At 43.9% G+C, this 13515-nt stretch overlaps 1 long non-coding RNA gene across 1 annotated transcript; it reads left to right on the top strand.

Moving 5' to 3' along the window:
* The first annotated feature begins 10045 nt into the window (after positions 1-10045).
* Positions 10046-12213, top strand: LOC106820800. The gene is made up of 4 exons (XR_001395656.1): positions 10046-10389; positions 11367-11433; positions 11747-11896; positions 12142-12213. It is a non-coding gene; the product is annotated as an uncharacterized LOC106820800 (long non-coding RNA).
* The last annotated feature ends 1302 nt before the right edge of the window (positions 12214-13515 follow it).

Here is a 13515-nt window from a genome sequence, read left to right as displayed (position 1 = left end):
AGGTTGAGAGGAAACCCATTGATACAACCATACATGCATTGGGGAAAATAGAAAGATTACGTTCCACTGTCATTATTAGTGCAGCCCAGTTCGCACTTGCACAATGTGCTACAGTGGAGTCCAGCTCGATGGCACTTACAGTTGCCCCTACATGCAACCACACAGCCACAGTGGAGTAGAAGAGAGCATGCCTGGCTGACATCGGCCAAATCTGTCCAATATGGTACCCATTCTTTAGTTCTGGTGTTCCATTCCCATCCCCATTCACTGTGGTTCGTGATCTCGGAGTTTGTTGAGAGGGACTGCTTCCGGACGAATACGGCAGTGAGCTGAGCACGCTTAGCATGCTGGAACAAAGCATGCTGGGTCGGTGGGATTGAGTCCAGGGATTTGAGGCCATGGGTGAACATGACTTTCCTTGCTGCATTCACCGAGGCTGCACCACAGTTTTTACTGTACATCAGTACAGTCAATCGCTCAAGACGTTGCATGTGAAGTGAGTCAAGTGTTAGGCTGGTCGGGTCTTGGGTAATGGCATTTATTGTGTCGCTGACCTTGGGAAAGGCAACCCATGCATTCCATGCAGTTTTTTTCCCAATTCCAAACATTGCTGATACAACGTCGCACCCTATGCATGCATGGAAGAAGGGGAGAGCTTCATAACGTTGAGGTCCAAGCATTTGCGGGAGGTGTTGGATTGAAATATATTTGTATGCTTTTCCTGTTCAGAAATCCGATCCACAGCTCTGAGGCCTAGTTCATGGAAGTGGTTGATGGCCAGCACGATCACATCACTATCCACCGTCTTGCAGGATAGGCCCTCTAGTGTGACGCTGCTTGCCAGCTGCACGTAAGTCGGACATCATCCGCCTGTGTCAGCTTTTTCTTGCATGACAAGTAGACAGTCTGATAGTCAATTTTTTGTTACTAAGCACAAAGGTCAGCCTTATATTGTGAGGCAGGTGGTACGAGCGAATCAGTGTGTCCTCTGAGTTCCTGATGATGCAACTTGAAAGGAACTCGTCTTATATTTTGACCTATCTGTGAGGAATGTTCTGCTTCGCACTTTGGATACGGGTATTTTGGCTGAGATTCGTCTCAGCGCGCTGCCGTTTCACCCGGCTTGACACGAGTTTGTGACTTCAGCGACTAGGCTCATGCTATATGGTCGGTCCCATATGGCGTCCACTCTTTTTTCATCGCTTGCTGTCTGTCATCTGGCTTTGCAAGTATGGCAGCAATTGCATCTGTGTGTAGTCTCCAAACACTGGCACGCTGGGGTTTAACGATGTGTATTACTGCCGCCATGTCGAGAACAAGCACAGATGCCTCTTTGGCTGCTTGAGAGTGACCAGGAGCACAATTTCTTGACTAGTATTGTGAAAATGTTGACAACCGTTCAGCTCCCAGCAATCGGCTAAGATCAAAACTGTGCATAGCTAGAATTCTTTATGCGGTTGTGAAGAAGATGCCAACTTCAAGGGCTGTCAGCATTCTCTCTTTGAATGTGTCATAGTCTAGCAAGACAGGAATCCTTAAGGATATCGCGCAGGTGTTGGCGTACGGTATGAGCTTCGTACATCGCTTCTCCATCTCAGGGTGGCTGAACTCTAGACTTGGTGTGATGAAAGCCCAGAGGTGGGATTCATTCAAGCCTGTTACAAATGCAAGCATCTCACCGAGTCTATTGTCTTCTGTAAAGACAAATAATAACTTTAGAAGGATTTTTTATTTTTTATTTTTATTTTTAGAAAGATGGATTTATAGCAATACTCAAAATTCTTCAATAGAGAGGGAGCGAGAGAGAGAGAGGGGGGAGCGAGTAGATTACCTTGCAGATCTTGTAGTAAATCTCTCCAATACAGCTGAGTGCGTAATTCATCTTGGTAGCGGTTGCTTCTTTCCTCGCTGAAGCATACGGTGATGAGTGTGTCAACCTGTATGCAGTCCAGCTGCGTTTCTTGTGAGCTATGCACGAACAGACTCTTCATGGTGTCTGGGTTTGCTTTTACCTCATCGTATAGTCCAAGGCTAGCTAACCTTTCCTTGAATCTGAAACAACATAATAAGAGTCGCATGTGGCAGTTTGCATTTTGATCGGTTAATATGGATAATCATTTTTTTTCGTAGATGTCATACTGTTGTCGATAGCCAAACTATCAGTTCTGTATACTCTTCATTCATTATTTAAAGATAACCCGCTTAAACCTGCGCTCTAAGCCATTTATAGGTTTGGTGAGATAATTTCCAGATTTCCACTAGGAACAATAACCGAAATCGGATTTTTTTTCTCATGAATCGAACTCTGATATAATTCACGATATATTCCACTCTCGTCGTGCTGTCTGTCATCTGGCTTTGCAAGTATGCAGCAATTGCATCTGTGTGTAGTCTCTAAACACTGGCACGCTGGGGGTTTAACGATGTGATTACTGCCCGCCATGTCGAGAACAAGCACAGATGCCTCTTTGGCTGCTTGAGAGTGACCAGGAGCACAATTTCTTGACTAGTATTGTGAAAAATGTTGACAACCGTTCAGCTCCCAGCAATCGGCTAGATCAGAAAACTGTGGCATAGCTAGAATTCTCTTATGCGAGGGGCTTGTGAAAAGATGCAACTTCAAGGGCTGTCAGCATTCTCTCTTTTGAATGTGTCATAGTCTAGCAAGACAGGAATCCTTAAGGATATCGCGCAGGTGTTGGCGTACGGTATGCCTTCGTACATCGCTTCTCCATCTCCAGGGTGGCTGAACTCTAGACTTGGTTGTGGATGAAAGCCCAGAGGTGGGATTGCATTCAAGCCTGTTACAAATGCAAGCATCTCACCGAGTCTATTGTCTTCTGTAAAGACAAATAATAACTTTAGAAGGATTTTTATTTTTATTTTTTTATTTTTAGAAAGATGGTTTTATAGCAATACTCAAAATTCTTCAAGAGAGAGGGAGCGAGAGAGAGAGGGGGGAGCGAGTAGATTACCTTGCAGATCTTGTAGTAAATCTCTCCAATACAGCTGAGTGCGTAATTCATCTTGTAGCGGTTGCTTCTTTCCTCGTGAAGCATACGGTGATAATGTTGTCAACCTGTATGCAGTCCAGCTGCGTTTCTTCTGAGCTATGCACGAACAGACTCTTCATGGTGTCTGGGTTTGCTTTTACCTCATCGTATAGTCCAAGGCTAGCTAACCTTTCCTTGAATCTGAAACAACATAATAAGAGTCGCATGTGGCAGTTTGCATTTTGATCGGTTAATATGTATAATCTTTTTTTTTTGTAGATGTCATACTGTTGTTGATAGCCAAACTATCAGTTCTGTATACTCTTCATTCATTATTTAAAGATAACCCGCTTAAACCTGCGCTCTAAGCCATTTATAGGTTTGGTGAGATAATTTCCAGATTTCACTAGGAACAATAACGCGAATCGCGATTTTTTTCTCATGAATCGAACTCTGATATAATTCACGATATATTCCACTCTCGTCGTGCTGTCTGTCATCTGGCTTTGCAAGTATGGCAGCAATTGCATCTGTGTGTAGTCTCTAAACACTGGCACGCTGGGGTTTAACGATGTGTATTACTGCCGCCATGTCGAGAACAAGCACAGATGCCTCTTTGGCTGCTTGAGAGTGACCAGGAGCCACAATTCTTGACTAGTATTGTTAGAAAATGTGACAACCGTTCAGCTCCCAGCAATCGGCTAAGATTCAAAACTGTGCATAGCTAGAATTCTTTAGTCGCGTTTTTTGAAGAAGATGCCAACTTCAAGGGCTGTCAGATTTCTCTCTTTGAATGTGTCATAGTCTAGCAAGACAGGAATCCTTAGCGATATCGCGCAGGTGTGGCGTACGGTATGCCTTCGTACATCGCTTCTCCATCTCCAGGTGGGCTGAACTCCTAGACTTGGTTGTGGATGAAAGCCAGAGGTGGATTGCATTCAAGCCTGTTACAAATGCAAGCATCTCACCGAGTCTATTGTCTTCTGTAAAGACAAATAATAACTTTAGAAGGATTTTTATTTTTATTTTTTTATTTTTAGAAAGATGGTTTTATAGCAATACTCAAAATTCTTCAAGAGAGAGGAGCGAGAGAGAGAGGGGGGACGAGTAGATTACCTTGCGCAGATCTCTGTAGTAAATCTCTCCAATACAGCTGAGTGCGGTAATTCATTGGTAGCGGTTGCTTCTTTCCTCGCCCTGAAGCATACGGTGATGATGTGTTCAACCTGTATGCAGTCCAGCTGCGTTTTTCTGAGCTCATGCACGAACAGACTCTTCATGGTGTCTGGGTTTGCTTTTTACCTCATCGTATTGTCAGGCTAGCTAACCTTTCCTTGAATCTGAAAAACATAATAAGAGTCGCATGTGCGCAGTTGCATTTGATCGGTTAATATGATAATCTTTTTTTTGTAGATGTATCACTGTTGTTGATAGGCCAAACTATCAGTTCTGTATACTCTTCATTCATTACTTAAAGATAACCGCCTTAAACTGCGCTCTACGCCATTTATAGGTTGGTGAGATAATTTTCCAGATTCTCACTAGGAACAATAACCGAAATCGCGATTTTTTTTTCATGAATCGAACTCTGATATAATAACAGATATATTTCCACTTCCGTCGTGCTGTCTGTCATCATGCTGGCAAGGTATGGCAGCCAATAGCCATCTGTGTGTAGTCTCTAAACACTGGCAACGCTAGGCTTCAACTTCTTTTACTGCGCGCCATGTCGAGAAACAAGCACAGATGCCTTCTTTGGCTCTGCTTGCAGAGTGACCAGGGCATAATCCTTGACTAGATATATGAAAATCGGTTGACAACCGTTCAGCTCCCAGGCACATCGGCTAAGTATCAAAACTGCTGCATCGCTAGAACTCTTTTTATGCGGTTTGCTGACAGAAGATGACCAGACTTCAAGGGCTGTCAGCATTCTCTCTTTTGAATGGGTCACTAGCTCTAGCAAAGACAGGATCCTTAACGGATATCGCGCAGCGTGTTGGCGTACGGTATGCCTTCGTACATCGTTTCTCCATCTCCAGGGTGGCTGAACTCGTAGATTCGGTGTTGGCATGAAGAGCCGACGGTGGCGATGCGATGTCAAGGCTGTTACAAATGCAAGATCTCACGCGAGTCTATTGTCTTCTGGTAAAGACAAATATAACCTAGAAGGATTTTTATTTTATTTTTATTTTAGAGATGGTTTTAATAGTCAATACTCAAATTCTTCAAGAGAGGAGCGGCAGAGGAGGAGAGGGGGAGCGAGTTAGATATTGATAACACAACACAAAAAAAAAAAAATCAAATAAAAAAAACAAATCATTTGTAGTAAATCTCTCACATACAAGCTGACAGGTGCGTATTCATCTGGTAGCGTTCGCTTCTTTCCTCACTGAAGCATACGGTGATGAGTGTGTCAACCTGTATGCAGTCCAGCTGCGTTTCTTCTGAGCTATGCACGAACAGACTCTTCATGGTGTCTGGGTTTGCTTTTACCTCATATCATATAGTCAAGGCTAGCTAACCTTTCCTTGAATCTGAAACAACATAATAAGAGTCGCATGTGGCAGTTTGCATTTTGATCGGTTAATATGGATAATCATTTTTTTTGTAGATGTCATACTGTTGTTGATAGCCAAACTATCAGTTCTGTATACATCTTACTTCATTATTTTAAAGTAACCCGCTTAAACCTCGCGCTCTAAGCCATTTATAGGTTTGGTGAGATAATTTCCAGATTTCCACTAGGAACAATAACCGAAATCAAATTTTTTTTTTCATGAATTGAACTCGGATAGAATTCACGAAGTTGTCTCAAGAAAACGACTTTCTGCGCTGTGATGATCTGGTAATTCCTTCCAAGATCCTAACCCTAACCCAACTGGTTGCGATTTGTGTCGGAGTATTAATACAAACCAGATCAACGTTCGGTAATGTACTTACTGCTCTGTTATGTTCTTCTTTCTCTCAACGACTATGTGGAAACGTATGAGCTGCCACCTACTCATCCTTTTCGGCATACTGGATTAGAGGTATACCCCCAATATAATCCAAAATGTCCTCTACTTTTTGCGACAGCTTCAACGAAAGTCTGCTCTGTGGCATCTGCTATCTGAAGAATTGTATTATCGCGTAACGTTACAGAGTTTCATTAGTAATCGTCAAAGCCTGCAGTACAAACAGATTTCTGTCCTGAGGATAATTTTAACGTCAAAATACGATGAGATGTTAGTGAATCATTACCAATGTTATATATAACAATGAGCTACACTAAACATTCATGCCAGCTAATCGCGTATCCAAGGTAGTACTCATAAAACGAAATATATAATACCTGCTGCACATGTGTTCTCAGATCGGGATCTGCGATATCAGCTGGCTTCACATGCGGGGTTCCCGACAGCATTGAATACGTGACTTCTGACAAAAATTGTAGAGCTGGACCGCCATGAACCAGGATATATGCAATCATTCCTGCAGCAATGCGTATTCTTTCTTTTGTGTGGTTATAACGCGGTGTTAATAAGCGGCGCCGACGGAGCAGGTGGTTGCCGTTCATCGGCTTGTCGCCCGCCTTGTTTGTTGTTGGAGGGGTCCTGACAATGTTTAAGTGGTTATCATAATACGTGGCACAGTGTCATAGCCTGGACAGTATATAACAATGACTGCCTGGTTAGTGCCTTAGCGGCGCAGGACAAATTGTAGAACGCGGTCACGTATAAGCCGCGGAATAAACAGAGTTACAAATCGGCCGCTTTAAACGGCGTCTGACAAATACATGCGTTTAGATGAAGCGCGTCTTACTTATAGTGCGCTTTACGAACAAGGTAATACGATTATCTCTACCAATTAACAAGACTAGTGCTAGCGGTGCACACGCTGCACGTCGTCGGGCCGTAAAACTATCCTTATGCCGGTATTGGTTAAATAATGGGCGTGTATTTCGCACCTTGGCTCAATCGGCTACTTTGTGCGAGTGGCAACAAATCATCTGCATCCCAGCTATCAGTGCTTGGCGTGCTAGCCACACTGGCTGCATGCGTGTCGTCGTGGGGAGGCGACGAAATGGGCCCTGTGTCAACCAGCGTCGCGTGACGCATTGGTCGTCGGGATGGGCCATCTCGACCCGTGAGCACGGTTCTAGGCTCGTCCCATGCCGAGAATGGGTATGCGAGTCGAAGATTACTCACGTGTACATCGCGAGTACGTGTCTGGCCTTGCGCCTTAATGCGAAGTTGCAGTGGAGAGATTTTCTCGACCACGGTATAGTAAGGCTGCCATTGTGACGCGAATTTCCGCGTCTGATTAGCCGTCAACGTGGGATTAAAAAAATAGACTGGGTCTCCTATGTCAACAGACTGGACCTTTGCGCGTCTGTCATAAAGTCGTTTGTTACGCGCACGTGCCACTTTAGTGTTACGCTGCATCGCAACGAATGCTCGGTGCAAGCGTTCAGTAGCGTGAGTTACTGGATCATCAGCGTATGACAATCGTCGGGGCCGCAGTAGCGTGTCAAGTGGTAGCACTGCGTCTCTACCATACGTCAGGAAGAAGGGGTGAATTGTGATGATTCATTGACGGCTGTACGATATGCGAATAAGACCGAGTTGATCTTTGTATCCCAATCTGTATGATCCCGATTAATGTAGCACGCGAGGGTGATAATGGGAGACTTTAATGTGAGTGATTCCAAGCGATGTGGTCAGTCGTGTCATGAGCTCGTTAATGAATTCGTCTCTATTATCGGTTAAGATGGATCGAGGGCATCAGTGATGAGAAATGAAGTCGTCGACAATGATGCGTGCTACGGTAGCAGTGCTTTTATCGGACATTGGGAATGCTTCAGGCCATGAGGTGTAAAGGTCCAAAAATTCGAGCATGTAACGATTATTTGAGTTTGTGCAGGGGTGTGGACCCGTAACATCGATGGCGACCACATCTCCTGAGTGTCTGGGTGTCGGAGCATGGTGTAGGGGGGCACGAACTCATTTTAGTTTTCGACAATTACACACGACGCATGACTTGATGTAGTGGTAAGCGTTGGTGAACATGCGGGTCCAGAAATATCGCTGGGAGAGTTTACTATAGATTTTGTTGAAACCCAGGTGTCCACCATACGCATGATCGTGGAACAAGGGGAGCATCGCAGGTACGAGAATATGGGTGATTACCAATTGGGGCGCAGTGTGAGCATCCTGCGCGCGAGTCGGCACATGAAAAAGCAAGTAGTCGACCAAGAGATAGCTTTCAACTAGCTTAGCCTCGCATATGGAAGTTTCATCAGGGTTGGAAAGTGTGGATATGATCTTGCCAAGAAGCGGATCAGCCTGCTGCAGTGCAGCGAGCTCGGTGTCAGTAGCGGGGATGGTGGGAGGGGGTGTCGTGGTAGGGTGTGGTAGTGTGTCAGGGTGAGGAGGGTTGTGATGGAGCATAATGGGGCCTACCCGGCGTGAGGGTTGTGAGGCCTCACCGGTAGGCGAAGGCGGTACCACTTGGTGAATGGGTTGTGAGGCCATACCGCTGAGCAACGATGAGGTGGTGGGCATGATTGATGAGTCATGGGGTGACATGGGTGTAGACGACTTGGGAAGCAAACGAGAAAGCGCATCCGCTTGGACGTTTGACTTACCCGACGTGTATTCTAGCCGGCATGAGGGGAAGCCAGAGACGTACAGGGCCCACCGCTGGAGTTTGGCATTGTGCAGTGCCTTCGCTTCCAGCAAATACTGAAGTGGTTTATGATTGCTATGTATGACGAAATATGTATAAGTATGACAAAATCGGCACCAACGAGGAGGTGCCGAAACTTCTGTAATGCGTGGACCAACGCAAAACATTCATGTTCTATCGTAGGCCAGCGTTGTTCTGTCTCAGTCAGCTGTCTGCTGAGATAAAACACTGGGTGCTCTTGCTCTCGCTCATCTATCTGCGTGAGAACTGCGCCGACGGCGTAGCCGGATAAAGCGGAACGGTCGACTTCCATCAGGCAATGCCAAAATGGGAGCCTCTGTGAGACACTTTCGAAGAGACTGAAACGCAGGCTGTGCCTCATCTGACCACACAAAGGGTTTGTCTTTGTGGGTGAGTAGGGTTAATGGGCGGGCAATATCGGCATAGCCCTTAATAAACTTACGATAGTAGTTGGCAAATCCTAAAAACTGCCGAACAGCTGTGGGCGTGTTTGGGCAGCCCAATTTTGGACCGCAGAGATCTTCTCTGGGTCGGGTCAGACGCAGCCTGGGGTTATTACGTGACCCAGGTAGTTGTGGACTTACGCAAAAACATACACTTGCTGGGACGCATCTTGAGGTTAGCCACGTCGAATCTGGCAAAAACTTCCGCCAAGTCGGACATGTGGGTTTCAAAGTCCGGGGAATAAATACAGACATCGTCAATGTAGGCGAGCGCACATTTGTGATGGAGCCCTTGCAGGACGTAATCGAGGATACGCTGAAAGTGGGCGGGTGCGTTCTTGGGTCCATAGGGCATTCGTAAATTGTCGTAGCTTTCAGAGGGCGTTACAAAGCAAGTCTTTGGAGCGTCCTTCTTCGCTAACGGGATTTGATGGTAACCACTCTTGAGGTCGAGGGTATTAAATATTGTAGCTTTTCCTATTGTTTGTAGCACATCTTCAATGAAGGGCAGAGGGTAAGTGTCCCCTACAGTAACTGAGTTTAATCGTTGATAATCAACACACATTTGATACTCGCCAGTTTTTTTCTTAGCCAAAAGTACGCCGGATGACCAAGGTGACATGGAGGGGCGAATTATTCCGTTCTCCATCAGTTTGTCAACCTGTTGCTGAACAATGACTTGTTGCTCTGGGGACATACGGTAGGGCCTTGTTTTGAACGGTTTGGCATCTGCGGTATGAATCTGAAATTCGCAGAGGTGCGTACACCCTAGTTGAGCGTCCGTATGCGCAAATGAGCTGTCATGATGGCATAAAAATTTCAGATGCGTTGCTCGATGGCGAGAATCCTGAACGTGGTCCACGAGTGAATTATAATCAAAGGGCGGGGTTGCACCATCGTGTGCTGATACACTGACCTCTTTAGGCGCGGACGTAATAACCTGTATGTGGCTTCAACTATAGCTACAACGGCATTATGAGGTAACGAGGTTTTCTAGCCAGCAAAGAATTTTGTGCTGCTCTGTGACTTCGACTAGAGACGGCAATAAGATTAGGTGGGAATTACCAGAGCATATACATCACCGAGCACGGTCACTTGGCCTTTTTCCATTTTGGATTAGAGATGCTAGCGCCACGTAGTAGCCGTAAGCTGTCGTTGGATTGATAGCATGGCATCTATGTTAAACCATGGGAAAGTTTCTTATTGTTTGTCATTTGATTTGTTAAATAATCGCGAGCCGCAACTGAAATTTGTTTCATCGGGAGGTGATCTAATTAAAAGGAAAGTCGTATTTTGTTATGGGCAGACTAATGACTATAAGTAAGTATTAAACAAGCGTAAATGGAGCTTTACAAATTTGTTTACATACCGGGCGGTGGTCAGTAGCCGTTCTGTAGAATCTGTGATCTTACAGCAATACAGTCTTGTCAGGTTATTTACATTACTAATAGTAATAGTAATACTATCATAGTGACGGGAAGTTGTACTTGTAGTTGTAGTGTACGGCCTAGCTAAGGTAAGTGTACTGACTACTGGGACCAATAAAATGAAGTTTACATAAACGACAATAAATGTAATAATTAACCTACTAATTTTGCTCATGTATGATCATGTAATACAGAAATGAATAAACCCTGAATGTTGTAATTATATTTATATACATGTTATTTGTTAGTTTGTACAGAAAGAGCAGTCTACAACCACTGAACCAGTGATTCGAAGTTTACATAAACGACAACAAATGTAATAATTAACCTACTAATTAACAATTAATAGTGTTGCCATGTAATCGCGTCGCTGCGTAATCGCGTAGCCGCGTAACCACGTCGCCGTGTAGCTACGTAGCCGCGTAATTGCGTCGCCACGTAGCCGCGTAATCGCGTAGCCACGTAATCGCGTCGCCACGTAGCCGCGTAATCTAAATCTTCTAAATTGTCTGGCTATCATGAAATGACACCCATCTGCTAGTTATTCGTGCAATACTGCCTGAGCCTTCCTATTGCGCTTGGCTTTCTCTTGTAGAAGTTTTCGTGTTTCAAACTTGAAATAATAATGTAGACGGCATCTCGGTTATAGGTGAACCAACTGCTTTACGATAAAAGTGTGTTCAGAACAAACTTTTACAGTGTCAAAGGCAACACGACTACACACCTGCTGCTCTAGGTTTTGCAGCCAGCTTGTGCTAGCAAGGAGACCAACAATCCTCTGTTCAAATATGTTCTCAACTTGCTTTAAAATACAGGTCAGCTGTGGTGATGGTGCATTCAGGGCACCAAATGCACCCTTCCTGTGGCTGTATGCCTTGAGATGTAGGTACATCTGCTCATCTTCTACGATGTTCGAGTGTGTATTTAACAGACTATTCGTGCACTCGTTACATGTGAAACCCCCATCGTGAATTTTTTTGACTAGATATCCACCTATATATGTTAGAACATGACTTCTGCAGATGTTTCAAAGTCAGCTGCTCCAACAATGTCAAAGCCTGTTTTAGCACTGTCTACCTCAACACGAGCTCGCTTAGATGGCGACTCCTGCTCAGTGTTTCTCGTTCGTTTTTTCTGAGCTTCTTTTGATAGTTGGGACAGACTGCTGGTCATTATATCATTGTCGTATGTACAGTTGGCAGATGGAATTGGTGCCAGGATCATGGTTGAACAGACACTTCTGTACGCGAATCGAAAATCTTTTGCTGATGAATTAAACCTATGTCTGCCTTTTGAGCGGATCTGTGAGAAGAGGTTCTCAATACAGTCTTGGTTCAGCCTACCAGTAAGTATGAACTTCAAGGGACCATTAATTACAATGTCGGCATGCATGGCAACGAACGCATTAATGTTCTGTATCAGGCCATCAAAACATGGTGGCCTGAACTCCTTTCCCTTCATAACGTGCCATTTCTCAGCCTCAGCTTTCAGTGTTTCTATGGTCTTCATCTGCTTGTCATTGTCTGATGTTAATATCTTCCCAAATGACCTCACGTTCAGTTTATCAAAGGCATCGTTCACTTGTTTCAGAAACTCTGCTGTCATTGTTGCTTCACATCTGATTTTTCCGAGTGAAGCTAGAATCTTCATCCCGGCATATACAGCGTGTGAGCACACCTGACCTGCGAGAATTTAAATTTCAATCTTATTTTCTGAGGATCTTGCTATTCAGTCATAAAGGTGAGCATAGTCTTATGTTCTATGAATCGGTCAAGATTTTTCTAAATGTGTCATTTGGGTCTCCACAATTATCTGTTCCATTTTTAAGTTGTGGTTCTATGATAATTATGTCATCTTGTCGATGTGATCTAGGGTTCGTTTTCATAACTTAATATATATTGCAGATATACATTAACTTTTTATAAACTTATTCTGTCGTTTATTGAGAATTATTCACATTTCTATTCTTAGAAGGCCCTAGGGTGTTTGCTTTTGCTGAAGTATGCTCTCCTTAAAACATTATTTTGAAAATTCTCTACATTATTTCGCTTCTTAGTGAATTGGGCCAAGGTTTTGCTATATTTAGTAGTGACGGCACTACGTGCATGTCGTAAAGTATAACTGACCGTAGCTTACATCGCATAGTTTCCGAAAGTATCTTGTTTGAAGGTAGCCATAGATATGTGACTTCACTCACCATAACATGACTTTATAGTGTTCGTGTTTTATCATTTCTTTAGTATGCCGTCTTTTACTCACATAAAATCTCGCAAAGTGTATTAAATAAGTTCACGCTACATCCTTTTTATCATTTGGGTATCTCAACGAAGAATTCTGTATTCCTTGCTGCTATGTCTCAAATTTATTTCCAATAATGTGTACTCTTCATATTATTGATAATTTTTTGGGGCCGCAGCCTGAGTAACGCTTGGCCATTTATTATCATAGTCTCGCAATTCCCAATGCCAGGATACAACCATATATACAAAAGAGGCGTGATTTCATTAGAGTGATTCCCATACCCAGCATACTACTCCTTGGTACATAATTATGTGATTTGGTCTAGACGTGACACAACATAATATGACGGCGCGAGCAGCGGTCGCCTTGACGCATGCTATTTATCTATTCTCGAATGTTTCTGATCGAAATCCTAAGACAGTGGGGTTTTAAGCTGCTATTAGGTGGCTTTTTTCATTCAATTTTTATTTTTGTATATATGTTCCCCACAAGGTCACTTTTAATCATTTAAAGAGAGACAGGTCGAACTTCAGGTCCTTTTAGACCATAGTTTATCAAAAGAATTGTTAAGTTGATCTCCAAAGAACAAGAGTATTTTTGTGCTGGCTGAGATCTCTAACTTTTATCGTATTATTGTTAACAGACAAATAGATGTCGTGGTGGCTAAACCTTTCCGTCCGCGCCATCACTGGTCTTGTGCATCTCTTTGATTCTTTATGTTTT

The sequence above is a fragment of the Priapulus caudatus genome, unplaced genomic scaffold (genome assembly GCF_000485595.1).
Source record: "Priapulus caudatus unplaced genomic scaffold, Priapulus_caudatus-5.0.1 Scaffold48, whole genome shotgun sequence".
Classification (NCBI taxonomy): Eukaryota; Metazoa; Priapulida; class Priapulimorpha; order Priapulimorphida; family Priapulidae; genus Priapulus; species Priapulus caudatus.
The sequence above is the reverse complement of the archived record's forward strand: the minus strand, read 5'-3'. Positions and strand labels throughout refer to the sequence as shown.